The sequence below is a fragment of the Erythrolamprus reginae genome, chromosome 2, assembly GCF_031021105.1.
Source record: "Erythrolamprus reginae isolate rEryReg1 chromosome 2, rEryReg1.hap1, whole genome shotgun sequence".
NCBI lineage: Eukaryota > Metazoa > Chordata > Lepidosauria > Squamata > Dipsadidae > Erythrolamprus > Erythrolamprus reginae.
In genome coordinates this window covers 234,555,257-234,572,239 of record NC_091951.1, presented here as the reverse complement: position 1 = coordinate 234,572,239, position 16,983 = coordinate 234,555,257, and the positions used below count along the sequence as shown (strand labels likewise).

The 16,983-nt window shown below is 38.1% G+C and overlaps 1 protein-coding gene across 1 annotated transcript in view; it reads left to right on the top strand.

Moving 5' to 3' along the window:
• Positions 1 to 16,983, top strand: part of SHB (SH2 domain containing adaptor protein B) — a 170,121-nt gene that overhangs the window by 103,428 nt on the left and 49,710 nt on the right. The window lies entirely within an intron of this gene.

Genomic DNA, 16,983 nt, shown 5'->3' with positions numbered 1-16,983 from the left:
CAATCATACATACAAACATACCATACATAAATTGTAAAAGCCTAGGGGGAAAGAATATCTTAGTTCCCCCATGCCTGATGGCAGAGGTGGGTTTTAAGAAGCTTACGAAAGGCAAGAAGGGTGGGGGCTATTTTAATCTCTGAGGGGAGTTGGTTCCAGAGGGCCGGGGCCGCCACAGAGAAGGCTCTTCCCCTGGGTCCCGCCAAACGACATTGTTTAGTTGACGGGACCCGGAGAAGGCCCACTCTGTGGGACCTAACTGGTCGCTGGGATTCGTGCGGCAGAAAGCATGGTAACTAGGTCTCACAATGGCCTCTGCACATAAATGTTTGTTTGTTTGTTTGTTTGTTTGTTTGACTTCTGTGCCACTCAATCCCAAAGGACTCAGGGTGGCTTACAAAATAATATAATACAATACAAAAAGATACAAGCAATAAGAAGAAGTCGAATAAAATATCTAAAACTAAACCCTGTAATAAAACCCATTTGTATAAAAAACAGTCAAACCTTATACATACACACCATTCATACAGTTTGCCCATGAAAGATGTACAATTCATGGCCCCCAGGCCTGCCGGCAAAGCCAGGTCTTCGTGGCCTTACGGAAGGCCAGTAAGGTGGGAACAGTATGGACATCAGGGGATAGTTGGTTCCATAGAGCCAGGGCAGCCACAGAGAAGGCCCTCCCCTGCGGTCCCGCCAACCTGCATTGCTTAGTCGACCGGATCTGGAAGAGGCCGACTCCGTGTGCTCTTATTAGTCTCTGGGAGGTATGTGGCAAGAGGCGGTCCCGTAGATAGCCATCTCTTCAACCAGATTTGTCAAAGATTCAGAAGCTGAAAACAAGGGGAAAGAAATCATAGATAGGAATTTGCCATGGATGGATTTGTGCTTGCAGGACTGAATTTCATTGTTATAGAAAACTCCACTAACATTTGTTTACTATTTATTTTGTTGGAGCCAAAATAATAATTTTCAAAGTTTTTATGCCTGTTTCATATTTAACTTCACAGACGCTTACATTTTCATAAAAGATTAGATTTTTGATGGAATGACAGCCATAGAGGGAGTTTTTAATTTTCTCTTTCCTGATGATGCATTGCTTTTTGGAAGTGAATTAATCTGACAACCCAAAAGGCATAATTTAGTATCAGTCATATATAGCTTCAGATTAGTAGATGAGGTTGCTAAGCAGTCATTTGGGAGATTATTCAACAGACCTTTGTTGTCTTCAAATGCATGCAAGGTAGGAAATTGAAACTATATCAGCTGAAAAAATGAGTACTAGATGCAATTTCAGGACCTGTTTTTAAGATTGCTTTTATCGCATTGCAAAAGTTTCTTTGCCTTTCAGTATTTTGCCTATGAGGCTATTCTATTTAGTGAGGGAATTTCTCTTCTATCGCTTTCTCTGTCCTTCTCTTTTCTCTCTGCTATTTTCTTTATAATTATATCCAAAACACTGATGCACGAATAGATTATAGCAGATAGGATTGTGCCTTAGATGTCTCCCCTATCTACTACAGCAAACCCTCCATATGTCCCAGAGGTGCATCGCAGAACACAATTGCCCTTCCTCACTATGCCCTTCAGAATTGAATTTGAATCATTTTAAAACCCTCATTGCCTTTTAATTCCACATACTTTATTCTACTATTAAAGCTTAACAACCTGATTGGCAGGAGGAACGAACTACCTTCCTAAATCATTGAGATGCAGACCAGAGTTGTAGATATATCTGCTGTCTAAGGTATTGCCTTTCTGTGTATAATCAGCCCTGAGGAGATGCTACTTCATTTATTTTCACTTGAAATCAATGCTACAGTAACTCAAAACTATATAACCAGATTCTGGAATGATTCTTTATTCTTAATTGAATTTCTGGTACAAGTGTGTTGAGGCAGTTGCTGTTAACAGAAAAGATTCCCTAACCAGCTTTCTGGGCAGAGGGTTGTATTTTGATGTTGTGCTTAATTTGGTTGCAATTAATGAGGCAACATCTGTTTGTTAGAAAGTATTGTTCTGTACAACTGAGTGGAACTTTTAACCTGTGCGAAACTGCATTTGTAGAAGATAAATAGCTATATATATCAATGGTGACTTTTTCTGTGTATGCTAATGCTTTCTACTGATTTTCTGCTTAGCTGAAAATTCTAATTAGCAGTTTTGCTCATCCAGTACATACTAAAAGTAAACAGATATTTAGTGCTCAGGATTGTAGCCACAAAGGAAAAGCTGAATGTCTTGTAAAATATTGTAGTTTCTCCTCTAATTTTTTAAAGATGTCATAAAGTTTTAAGAATGTTCTCATTTGGGGCAAGGCGATATATGAGCATTGTGCTTAAAAGTCCGTGAATTGCTTTATATTTTCATCAATATGACTTAAAATGTAGCCTGTTATCTAGATAAGTCTTAAAACTACATAAAGAGAACCCAATTTAATAATAATAATAATAATAACAACAACAACAACAACAACAATAATAATAATAAATCAGACATTAAGGCTAGTTGAGAAAAACAAGGTGACTATCATCGACATCCCTATTCCAGGGGAGAGCAAGATCGATGAAAAAAACCACCAAAAAATTGCAAAATACCAGGACTTAAAAATCGAAATTCAATGATTACGGCACAGACCAGCAGTGGTAATTCCATGGAACACTGGGTGCTGTCTCAAAAGCACTGGAATTACATATTAAACGCTCAAAATCTACAAAATCACCATCAGTCAAATGTACAAAGTCGCACTGCTTGGTTCTGCACATATACTTCGAAAATACATTACGATGTCCTAGGCCTCTGGGTGGGGCTCAACTAGTAACTAATGCCAGATCCAATGAAACAACTGGACACTGTGATACAATTGTAGATAATAATAATGATAACAAGAACAACAGAGTTGGAAGGGACCTTGGGGGTCTTCTAGTCCAACCCCCTGCTTGGTCAGGAGACCCTACACTATTTCAGACAAATAAATGAGTCAGAACATTACAATAGCTCTTGACTTACAATCAGCCATTTAATGACCATTTGCAGTCATTACTATTATTATTTTATTATTTATTAGATTTGTATGCCGCCCTTTTCCAAAAACTTGGGTTGGCTCACAAGATGCAAAAAAAACAACAACACAACAAATCTTATTAATTAAAAATTACTACTAAACTCTTCATGAATCTGAGGGAAATGATCCAAAGCTACATATTTGTGGGTTGCAAAAACTATGTGAATCTTTGCTTTCACTAACAGGTGTGCACATTTTCAATAGTTGTTGATTAGTTCTGCGCATTAGCTTGGAGGAATTTTAGCCCATCCCTTCAAACAGAAAAACTTCAAGGATGTTGGTGAGCTATCTCACACAGATCCTTCCGCAATATTTCTTTAGGATTAAGGTCAAGAGCTTGATTTGGCCATTCTCAAACATACCTTAGCTTTCTTCTAAATTATTTCATTTATAAAAATATGTATTTGATAGTGAATAACCAGAATGTTATTAAACAAGGCAGATTATCACATCTAATCATCATCCACTTATTAAAATACCTTACTCTTAATTTCTCTTTTAAATAGATTCATAATCCTGAAGGTTCACATATTTTTGCCCCACATAGATATGAAGGTTTTGTTTACTTTCCAAAATAAATCAATGAACAAGTATAATGTTCTCCTTATTGAAATAGAGAACAGATCATGTTTTAAGTTGTATTGATGTAGAAATACTGAAAAGGGTCCACAAACCTTTAAGCACCACTATATTCAATTTATTTATTTTTTATTTATTTATTTATTAGTTGGACTTGTATGCCGCCCCTCTCCGAAGACTCGGGGCGGCTCACAACAAGTAAAACAGTCACAACAATCCAATTAATTAAAATATTTAACGATTTAAGAAAAACCCCATGTAATAGCAAACACACACACAAGCATACCATGTATAAATTAACGTGCCCAGGGGAGATGTTTAGTTTCCCCATGCCTGACGGCAAAGGTGGGTCTTAAGGAGTTTTCGGAAGGCAGGAAGAGTAGGGGCAATTCTAATCTTCGGGGGGAGTTGGTTCCAGAGAGCCGGTGCCGCCACAGAGAAGGCTCTTCCCCTGGGACCCGCCAACCGGCATTGTTTAGTTGATGGGACCCGGAGAAGGCCCACTCTGTGGGACCTAATCGGTCGCTGGGATTCGTGCGGCAGGAGGCGGTCTCGGAGATATTCTGGTCCGATGCCATGAAGGGCTTTAAAGGTCATAACCAACACTTTGAATTGTGACCGGAAATTGATCGGCAGCCAATGCAGACTGCGGAGTGATGGAGTAACATGGGCATACCTAGGTAAGCCCATGACTGCTCTCGCAGCTGCATTCTGCACGATCTGAAGTTTCCGAACACTTTTCAAAGGTAGCCCCATGTAGAGAGCATTACAGTAGTCGAACCTCGAGGTGATGAGGGCATGAGTGACTGTGAGCAATGAGTCCCGGTCCAAATAGGGCCGCAACTGGTGCACCAGGCGAACCTGGGCAAACGCCCCCCTCGCCACAGCTGAGAGATGGTTTTCTAATGTGAGCTGTGGATCGAGGAGGACGCCCAAGTTGCGGACCCTCTCTGAGGGGGTCAATAATCCCCCCCCCAGGGTGATGGACGGACAGATGGAATTGTCCTTGGGAGGCGGAACCCACAGCCACTCCGTCTTATCCGGGTTGAGTTTGAGTCTGTTGACACCCATCCAGGCCCCAACAGCCTCCAATTGCTTTATAATTAAGCCTTCTCCAACCAGTATCTCAGCATGCTATTTGGAAGACAGACAAGAATTTGACATTATTTTATTGTCAATGGAGGTCCAAAACTTTTAAAACCTTGAAAATGACATCCTAACTGTCATCACTATTAACATTAAACAGTCTTGTTCATTTAAATTCCTTCCTTTCCTTTCTTTTCTTTCTCCCTTCCTGTTTTGGGCAGTGTGAACTAGATTGTTCCATTCTGCTGCATGTCTAAGCCTGTTCTATTATTTAAAAATGAAAAGCTTGAGCATCATTTTACTAATTAAATTATTTCTAGTGAGACCCTATTACTTTACATATTTCATGTCTTTCTCCGTTTTAAATTATACAGCACCGCAACTTTACTTCTCAGGATATTGCTATAAAACTACCAAATATATCTCTACATGCTGAACCACCTGCTGTCAGGGCAAGGTTAAACATCAAAATTTGCAAAGCAAAAGTACCAGTGTTTAAGCATTTGAAACAAAATAACCACCAGATTGACTCTGATAGAGAAGAAAAAATAAATTTTGCTCAAATAATTTTGGTTTTATTCCAGGAAAAAATAGACTCAGAAAAATAAAAAGATAAAAACCATCACAACTTTAGAGTTCAGACACTTCTAGACAACCAGTGGTATAATGTTATGAATTATAATGTAATATTTTGACTGTGTTGCAGGGTACAAAAATTAGGAAAAGAAAAGTGGAATCATAAGTTCATATTCATAAAATCATATTCATGTTCTAAGACACATGAAAAGCATAGAAATGTTTATGAAATTGAAAACTGCTTTCATTTATTAAAGACAATAGTGTATCTTAAGACATGAATTTAGCAGGAATTGGTTGGTTGGTTGGTTGGTTCATTGATTGATTGACTGACTGATTATGTGCAATCAAGTTATTTTTATTTATTTATTTATTTATTTATTATTGTTTGGTTGAATTTATAGGCTGCCCTTCTCCAATGGACTCAGGGCGGCGTACAAAGATAAAATAGTGATACAATATAAATCCCCACAATAATTTGTCCATCACTCATACATTCCACTAACACATTACTGGCCGGAGTAGAGTATTATCGCTCAATGGCCCCAGGCCTGCCAACAAATCCGTGTTTTTAAAGCCTTTCGATTTTTGACTCCTGGCATCCAGATAGATACATTTCTCTATGATGAAAATGCTTGTCACTGTAAGTCTATCGACCTTGCTGCTGGTGGTTGTCCTTTTCTCGTCTTCCTTCCCATCTTTCCCAGCATTGAAATCTTCTAAATCAACCAAGTCTTTGTCTAATGTGCCCGGAGTAGAATAATTTGAGCATGATAACTGAAAAGAAATAGCCTGCCTCAAACAATCTTGGATTATTGGAGTATGAAAGGAAATAGTGATGTATTTCCGTGACAGAAACTTGCCTCAATTTGGCTATACTACTTTGAAGTTTCTCGCTGCTGAGAATTATTCAAATCGGACATTGTATGAAATTATTGATTCAACATCTAAAGACGCAACAGAAAAAGCAGAGTCAAAATTGGTTTATTGCTTAATAGGAAGAACAAAATGCACCATGTGGTGCTTCTTTTATTCATGAATTAGGTAAAACTTAATCTAACCAACACTTACAGAGCTAAAGCCAACAATGTGTCTTTTTATTGCTTTGTAGCCTGTAATTATAATGGAATGTATGACTAGAGATTTCTTATTTTTTCTTAAATGTTTCGTACTCAGTTGCTTCAATTGGTAGCCTGAACTTGGATCAATTTCTGTTTAAATTTAGCATACCTGGTTTATATATGCTAACCATAATGCCTTCGGAATGTGGCAGTTCTTCAAATAGAATGAAAAAAAAATGAATAAGGGTTTTCTTCATTTATATTTGCTTGATAGGAGGATTTTTTTTTTCATTTTTTTATTTTCCCCCACTTTCTCATATACAGGTTTAACATGTTTATATCTTCCACTGTTACATACAGTATGTCTTACAGAGTTCATAATTGTACATTTTATCCATCGTTCATAAACTCATATTTCATTTTTAAAAATAAAAAAGTAAACAATGCCTGGCCCTTTAATCATTCTTTCTTGCACTCCCCTTCCTCTTCCACCCTTTTCTCCTCCTACATACTTTCCCTTCACTCCTGATGGGAGGATTATTTATTTTATAAGGTTCATGGGTAGAAAACAGAACTTTAGTAGAAACAGAATAGGTTTATATAGAAAACAGACATTGCTTTGCAGAATAAGTTTATAATAATGTTTGCCAGAAAACTTTTAAAATAATATGAGAAGTCAAGCTAGGCAGCCAAATATAATGGATCCATAAACAGTGCCATCTATTACACACAGATAAAGCTTTTGCTACTACAGTACTTTTGTCTCATGAGCAGATATTTTTAATCTGTCAAAGCAATTGCTGAGCCTTGCTGTCTATAAGTAGGAAGTGCTAAAAACTGAGGCTTTTTGGACTGGAGAGTCAGCTGGAGATGATCCTACTGCTATGGAGTATCTAGTTTATGATGTTCAGTTTTCCAGAACCTGGTGTCTTTCAGTTGAACTAGAATATAGTTCTCCGATCTTTGTATCTTCAAAAGCATTTTACTAGTTGAGACTGGAAACTGAACAAGGCCATCCTGTGCCCACCACCTGGGCAGAAGCAGAAGGAGGATTTGCCATGCTGGCACAATCTGAGTGGACAACATGACTACTTGTCTCTAATTCAAAAGAAGTTTATTTATATAAAAAAGGCTATGTTATTCAAGATTTTTTATAGGGAATCCATGATAGCTGTCAATTATGAGAATTGCAGTGTTAAGACATTTGGAGTGTGCCAGTTAGGAAGAGATTTAGTTTGGATGCCAGCTTGAACCTTGACATTGAATGTAACTCAGGTTAAATGGATATTCGAAGAGAAGAATAGTTATTGCGATCTTTTTCTTTTCCATTTAAATAGCAGTCTTTCTTTTCACTTTTTAAAAATTAGATATTGCTATATTTATATTCCTTCAACATGCAAAATTAAACTGAGGGCAAACATTAGCATCTCCATATCTTTAGAAATCTTCTGTAGCCAAGCAGTATATTTAATTTCATTCACTCATCCTTACAAGCCCAACAGTGTTGCATAATGCATGTTAGAAATTTCATTATAAGTACAGTAGTTTCTTAAAAATTCTGAAAAATTGTTTTTTTCATCATAGTTGACTATCTTTTTTTAAACTGCTACTCTGTAGATTGGTTGCAGTTTTTATTACAATACATTATTATATTGCAAACATAAAGATTCATAAAGTTAGTTTTTATTATTTTCCAGAGTTAGCGGATGATTGACCAGGGTATGATTATGATTATATGTGATTTAGACAGGTTTTTTTTTTCTTCTTCTCATCTGTAGGGAATACATGACATAACAGTGATGTAACATTGAAATAGCTATCTCAATATTTAATATTTGATTGTTACTTGTTACAATAGCAAAGTACTACAGCAAGAACACAAATTCTTATACTAAAAACCCTTTTTGAATGATAAATAATAAAATATGTTTGGCCTTGTAGCTGTCCTTTTGTTTATGAGAGGAAGGCAGAAGTCAGAAAGTGTGTTTTCTTTTATAAATCGTTGGATTAGATTAGAACAGGGATGTCAAACTCAATTTCATTCAGGGCTGCATCAGGGCTGTGTTTGACTTCAGAGGGGCAGGGTGGGTGTGGCCAGCTCATCGTCACTCGTCGGAGATATGTTTTCTGCCGCAACAGCCTCCTGCACCCCTCTGCCAGAGAAAACTGAGCCTGGGAGGCCAACATGTGGCCCTTCCGAGTTCTGTTTTCACTGATAGAGGCACCATGGAAAGCCTGTGGGCCAGATTTAAACATCCTACAGGCCAGATATGGCCTACAGGCCTTGAGTTTGACACTCCGGGCTGGAACATGAGCTATTGTTTTTGCCCTTCCTGTATAACACTATTTCTGCCTGATTCTTGGCCCAATTGGAATTTCTCAGAAGAATCTCTAAAAACTGTTTTTTTCATAATCCATGTGGACATTTTTCTTGGAAGTATTATTGAATTGCTTTGCCACTGCCTTCTTGGGGGATTTTCTTTAAAATTTCCCAATCTATCCTACACTTTGGGATTTTGTTGTGGTCTCCTATGCAAGCCCCGAGTTTTCGGAGAGGGGCGGCATATAAATCCAATAAAACTTGAAACTTGAAGCAGTAACTATATATGATTTTAGCTTATTTTACCTTTTTCTGAGATCAGCCAAGATTTCAAGTTCTGTCTTTTGCACTTCTAAGCAAAAAGCTGGTGTAGAAAGTACTTCATGTGTACTTTACTTTCATGTATGACAGTTTCATATAATATTTTGAAGTTACGTAAATGTATTAACAAACTTTCAAATATCAGCAGGGATTCCAGCACAACCTTTTTATAATTGGGAGAAAACATCAGTCAATTCAGATTTTGCCAAGAACATCAATACATGCATTTTTTACAGCAATCATTTAAGTGGCTAACTAAGAAAGCATACACTTCTTGTGAATTGTTATAAACGCTATCCTTTCTTCTTCATTAATGTTTTGTTAAGAAAAGGCAGAAGGTGTAGTAGCTCTTTGCTTCTTCCATGTCACTTTTCTGCAGCTGATAGATTACGTTTACTTTTCTGTAGCTGATGGCCTTGAGATGTATTCATTGGAGTGTATATTGGAAATGATGGGAGTAGAAAACTCCCATCACCTTAGGAGATTCAATCCAATACTGCCTCCAGAGAGGAAAATGCTCGAATGAAACAATAATGAGGAAAAAGCTACACAGATACACATACAAAAATGGTTTTCTCTCAGTGAAGGAGTGTTCTTTATAATGAGGGAGGGAGAAAACTATACTATGGTTTATACACACATGTGTAGTATGTGTGTGTTCATGCATGTATATCCTCTTGGTGGTGGTGATTCTATACCTTTAAGATTATAGAATGATTTTTTTAAAGTTCTACTGCTAAATAAAGCTTTCATTTCAGAATGACGTAATTCTATCTGTAGAAACCCCATACTGATTTTGGCAAGTTGAGATGTTTTCTGCTCTGAGTTGGTAATGCCCATTTGGTGTGCCAGCTGGAGTATATTAGTAGTAGGCCGTAAAATAATTGCTAGTTGGTAACAGTATATATTTTAATTAAACATCCTGTGAGTTCAATACCCGGATAAGATGGCAGATGTATCCACATAATTCACTCATTTTCCTCTGACTGATTAGGCTCTCCTAAAGAAAATAATTTTGTTCCAGGCATTCATTACATATGATAATCAGTGGTATCCTCAGCAAACTACAGTGATACCAAAACGGTAATTCTTTTCACTCATCGTTGTATAGATACCACGAAGGGAGGCTCAGCCAATCTCATTGTACACATGTTGTACTTTGACAATAAAGCTTTGAAATTGAATCGAATTGAATTACATACTTTCTTCCCACCCCCCACCCCGCCCAAGCATCTAACATGTTTCCCCTATAATAAGACATGTCCTAATAATAAACCCAAAAGGGCTTTTCATGGCATGCATTGAAATAAGACACACACACACACCAAAAAATAAGCCTCCTTCCCCAACTACGTACACACATCCCCTGCCCCATCTGCCACTCCCAAATTGTGCCCAAACCCAGTCTTTGCAGGAAAACTCCTTGAAATGTAAAGGTAAACTTCTCAGGAGTGGGAGCAATTAACAACTTCTCACACTTGTGAGAAGTTTTTCTTTACATTTCAAGGAGTTTCCCTACGAAAACAGCCGAGAAATAAAAGCGAGAAATAAAAGCGGTGAAGCTACCAGATGCTGGTAAGATGTTCAGGCATAATTTGGGGGTGGCAGGGGAGGCCGGTATTTGTAGGGAAACTCCAATGTAAAGAAAAACTTCTGAACAAGCTGCCACTACCTGTAAAAATAATGTGAGTAATGGGTTCTCTCTTGCAACGCCTCTTCTCTCTCTTCTCCTGAGTGGCAGCCATGTGTCTAAAGATTGGCAGGCCAGATTCCGTGAACCAGACGCACTGCTGCCACTCAGGAGAAGAAGAGAGAGAGAGAGAGGAGCCACTCTAAGAGAGCCCATTACTCAAGTTATTTCCTCGGGCGGTGGCGGCTTGTTCGGCTCCCCAAATCTGGACTGCCGATCTCAGCCGACTTGGTGGCTTTTATTATTTACTCAGAATCAAGCCAGCCTCTCAGTGTAGCCCAGCACCGAATCCCAGCTCCTTTTCAGGGCAGGCGGGACACTCAGGGGATGTGCATCAGTAGTTTTTCCTGGGGGGGGGGGCTACAAACACAGTGGCATCCTCTGAGCAGGAGACGAATCTCACCAAGGCTGGGCTGCCTTGTCTGCCAAAGCAGCAGGGTTATGTAATGCTCCAGTTGGAAAGGAAGTTGGAGGGGCATGAAAAGGTTGCTCCGGTAGGGGGGAGAGATAGCCATCCACTCCCTTCCCCATGATTTATTTAAACAGACAAGCCAGGAAGACTTTTTCACCAGCCTAGTCAGTGCAACGGATAGACCCCACGTTGCCTTCTGCAAACAACCAGTGCCCAACTAAGTCCAGGGAAAAGCAGCGGATAGGGAAAAGAGGTGCATGTGGGGAGGGTCATATTGTCTGCGGCGGAGTTTCCTTTGTGTGTGTGTGTGTGTGTGTGTGTGTATGAGAGACCAAGTGGGTTGGGATTTCCCTCGGTTTCGGAATGGCCTCACAGGTACCATTAATTTCCAAGATTCCAGAGCTCGTGCAGCACGACAGGGAACTCCATGCACGCCTCTAACCCTGTCCTGCCCGACCTGCCACCCCCAAATTGTATCACACCATGAACCACGTGTCCTGTCGCATTCTTCAGTGTTGTGTCCAGAGAAGCCCATTGTAAAAGAAAAAGAGTCTTCGGAGAAGGGCAGCATATTTCTATGATCAAAACATTTAAATATGTCAAAGCGTTAAATAAGGTTCAGGAGGGAAGTGTTTTTAATAGGAAAGTGAACACAAGAACAAGGGGACACAATCTGAGGTTAGTTGGGGGAAAGATCAAAAGCAACATAAGAAAATATTATTTTACTGAAAGAGTCGTAGATGCTTGGAACAAACTTCCAGCAGACATGGTTGGTAAATCCACAGTCACTGAATTTAAACATGCCTGGGATAAACATATATCCATTGTAAGATAAAATACAGGAAATAGTATAAGGGCAGACTAGATGGACCATGAGGTCTTTTTCTGCCGTCAGTCTTCTATGTTTCTATGTTTCTATATAAATCTAAATAATAATAACAACAACAACAACAATAACACAGTAATAATAACACTACGGTAATAATAATACTATGGTAATAATAATAATAATAATAATAATAATAATAATAATAATAAATAATAATAATAATATTGGATTGTTATATGCTGTTTTTATTACTGTTGTTAGCCGCCCCGAGTCTACGGAGAGGGGCGGCATACAAATCCAATAAATAAATAAATAAATAATAAATAATAATAACAACAACTTCTTGCGAGTTCCAGAAGTTTGAACTTGTGAGAAGATTTCTTTTATAATTGGCTTCTCTGGACAGAATGCTGAAGAACGTGATGGAGCTACAAGTATCAGGTAGGATGTGCGTCTTGCAGCCCAACACATCCCACCTGCCAGAAATGAGTCTCTGTGAGAGCAGGACTCTGCAAGGCTTGTGGTGCCGTTGCATGCACGAATAGCAGCACTACCACTCACCTGGCTCCAAGAACAGAGAGGGGAGGAGGTGGCGATGGGACATCCAGGCCCACTCTCGCCGCCTGCTGCACCCCTAAAATAATAACTAACCCCCACCCCGCCACCCCCGATAATAAGGCTAAGGCCATATTTCGAGGTTCAACGCCCTGCCTTAGTTTTGGGGAAACACAATAATCCAATATGAAAATGACAACATTTGCACAATGTGACACAAATTTCATCATTTTCCCTCCTCGTCCTCCACTGCAGATAGCTATGGATAGGAATGTTCATTCTCTTCTGATGCAGACAAATTAATCAGTCATGAAAACTGTGCTTCCTGGCACATCTTTGCATGAGTCAAATGCTTTAAACTTGCTGTCTTCCAGACAGGAGACATACAATGAAGAATAACATGTTGAAACACAGCAAGCAGTATTTTTATGCTTTCTAATACCATTTATTATAATATAAAAGTAGAACATCTTTTCAGTTTTAATTCAGGAAATTGTTCCTTAGCAATTGTAAAATCTGGAAGTGCTCTGGAATCATGCCACAATTAATGGATAGAGTTCTATAGTAAAATTACCATCATACGGAAATTTTAAATGCAATTATGTTTTTTTAACTGTGACTTCATTATCATCTTCACACAGAGTTGACAAGAGTTCCTTGTCTGACTTCTCCAATTAAATGATTGCTTTCAGTGTTTAATTATGTACAGATTATTGTAAATGGATTACTGTCTGCCAGCAGCGTACGTAGTTTAATTATTATAGCAATATTTTTTAAAAAATTATGCATTACAGAATATTGCTGTTTTGCACAATAAATATTTACAGTTTAATTCCACTTTGTAAACCATTTGAGCATATTTGCTGTTTGATTATTATTCTATTTGTCTTAGGATAGTTTAATTTGTATAGTTTAATTTCATAATGTCGGATAATGTTATTCATTGCCACCTCACCTTAGAAGAGACTTCCTATGTGAATATTACATCAGTGTTCATGACCAACACACATATCTATTTTTGGCATAGTCACAAGACAAAATAGACTTGAACATGTAAAAGTGTAGGCACCCCGCTCATTATATGTTTAAATAAATCCTTGAGTGAACAGAAACTGACACAACCTCCATATGTCACAATGCTAAATACATTTTTCTTCAAACTCCAATGTATCGCTACTATCTATGTTAATTAGTTTAGAGAATCAAATATAAATGCTACCCATTGCACTCTAATCTTTTCACTCAATTAAATGTTTATTACAATCATAATAAATGAGGTCTGGGTTAAAATTAAAAGGCATAATATTTCATTCAGTGTTTTACAGTAGCTCTTTGAGCAGAAATAACAGCTTTCAAAGATTTCAAGTAGCCATCAGTCTTCCTATTCTTGCTCTTTGTATCTTTTCCCACTCTCCTTGCAGAACTCTTGGGACTCAGAAATATTCTTAGAATTTCTTGCACGCACTACATGCTTAAGATCCCCCCACAATTTTTAAATAACATTTATTTATTATTTATTTTTATTTATTTTATTTATTCAATTTTTATGCCGCCCTTCTCCTTAGACTCAGGGTGGCTTACAACATGTTAGCAACAGCACTTCTTAACAGAGACAGTATATTGCCCCCTACAATCCGGGTCCTCATTTTACCCACCTTGGAAGGATGGAAGGCTGAGTCAACCTTGAGCCAGTAATCAGTAATGAGACTTGAACCACTGACCTACAGATCTACAGTCAGCTTCAGTGGCCTGCAGTACAATACTCTACCTGCTGCGCCACCCCGGCTCAGACATTCAAGTCTGAGGACTCTGAAGAACCTTATAATACCTTTATATTTTTTTCCCTATAAGCACTTCATGGTTTATTTGGAAGAATGTTTCAAGCTGTTTGTTGTCTTGCTAAAATATCAAACTATATATCAACTTCTTCAAGACTTTAGAAATTAGATGCAAAGATTTTGCTGGTGTTTGGCTGAATCATTCTTCTATGCCCACAATATTTCCTATGCTTCTGGCTGCCAAAGGATAATAGAGTAATCCTTATACTGAACGGTTACCAAAGTATGCTTTTGCTCAAATGTTTTGCCCTCTTTGCTCCCAACATTTCTTCTGTGGTTGTAGCTGAATAGCTCAATTTTTATTTCATCATTCCAAAGCGTTTTGTTCCAAAACACTTCAAGTTTACCAGGGTTTCCTTTTACATGCTTTAGACAATGTATTTTGTCATGAGATTAGAGAGCTGACAAACTGTCCCATATGGGCCATTATTGTATAAGCAACACTGCAATGTTGCCAGTTATTGCACTGTCAACTAAACTTTTCAGCAGATTACTTGCAACAATCTCTGGGTTTGATAAGACCATTCTAGCAGAGATCTTTCTTGATCTTCATTTGATTTCCGCAGTTTGTTTTAACTTCCATTTTTTAAAAATATATTCCTTGTGTTTTAAATTGCTAGCTGGAAGCATTTAGAGGTTTTATAGCCTCCTGAAATTTGGTAAGAGTGAATTACCTTCATTTTCAAATGCTTAAAACAGCTATTTAGGGGAGCCCACAGAAGGTAAAGGTAGACAGAACAAAAACTCTAACCTGAGTCAAAGCATAGGAATATTTTATTACCTATAGGGTTGTCTTCACCTGGTTAATTTTAAGCTTAAAGGCTGCCACTTTTGTGCCCGTTATTTATAGTGTTACAATAATACAAAGATAATAACAGTCGTGCAGAATCATATAGCTTTGCCCAGTGATTATTTTATCACTTTTTCTCATTTGCATGTTGGACCATGACTTTGGAAAGAGTGCAGAGAAGAGCAACAAGGTTTCTTAAGGGGCTGGAGGCTAAAATATATGAAGGAAGGTTGCAGAAATTGGGTATGGCTAGACTAGTGAAAAGGAAGACTAGGAGTGACATGATAACAGTGAGCCAATATTCGAGGGGCTGCCACCAATAAGAGGGGGTCAACCTTATCTCAAAAACTCAACCTATTCTCCAAAGTATCAGAAGACAAAGAAAGAAACAATGACTAATCAAGGAAAGAAGCAACTTAGAACTAAGAACTTTCCCAATAGTGAGAACAATTAACCAGTTGAATGAAGTCCTGGGTGCTTCATCATTGGAGCCTTTTAATTGCTTGTCTAAAATAGTACAGGGAGGTTGAAGTCCTCCAAGGTCTCTTCCAACTCATTTATTCTGTTTTGCTTAAGGACCCCTGTTTACTATGGAAGTCACACTTCTTGGTTCTAGATTTGTTGGGTACTTTCTTTGATAATGATCCATGAAATCCAACCTTTAGGTGGTAGGAGAACTAGAACCAGGGCAATTCTAATCCTTTGTCACATGTTTTTTGTATTGGGCTACCAGTGGGAAGGTGGTTGAAGAAAAAAATATTATATTAAACTCCCTGAAACAATAATATACCAGACTTCCTTTGTTTATGTACATCTTTATTTGGTATTCTGTAAATGGCAAGCTTTGCTTTGATAATAGACCACTTTATAAAAAAAAAAACTGTGAACTTGAATCAAAGTTTATCCCTTTAATCTTCAGTTGGGACTGGAAATTCCATTGCTGAACAGGGTTGTTGTTAAGTGACAAGTCACAACCTCCCTTCCCTCACATTTAATTTATTATTGTGAATTGAGGTGCCTCTTTTTGTATCTTCTTCCAAAATTAGTCCTTGGAGTTTTGTGCCTGTGTTTTCCGAGAGAAAAGGTGTTTAGTTGCTGGTGGATTCAAGTGATTCCCTCCAGGGTGATCAGAATTCCCAATGAGTTGAATAAATAGTTCTCGGAATTGTGGTTCTTTCATATATAAAATAGAGGTAGTTGGAGAAGGCTGCACTAAGCTGAGTCCTATTATTTTCTTGGCATTGTGTGTTTTGAGTCAAATCAGACTTTATGCTGATCCATCTTATAAGGGTGGATGAGATGGAAAACCAGCATATAAAACATAAACAGAGCAATGCGCTATCACTTTCAATGTCTTATTGGAAAGGACTGATTGCTCCTGTCCCTAGTTATTTATTTGAGCCTGTTCTGCCAGCAATGTTCTATCAGCGTATAACAGAATAAGGCAACTAGATTAGGCAGCAGAGAAGAAAAACAAGCAAGTATTTTCATAAGTGGCTTTGAGGGATAAGTACAGCCAGGAAATAAAGGCTCAGGAAGAGCAATTGGAGGGCCGGTTTTCTGCCAGCTAATCAGTCTTCTGCAACCTCACATGACCTTGGCGTCTTGGGAATACATCTCTTAAAATTCCAAGCCAGCTTGTTATTATATTTAAATTAATAAATAAAATCATACTTTTTAAATGTTGCTTTGTTTTACTTGATGGAGTGAAGAACTATCAGTCAAGGAGTCCAGATTGATTGCACCTTACCATCTGTGATCAGATTGAGCCCAAAACCACTTGATCTTTCAGAAAACATTGAAACCCTGGTTATTTCCCTAAGAAGGGTGTTCATGAAGTTAGTGAAGTCTGGGTGGGT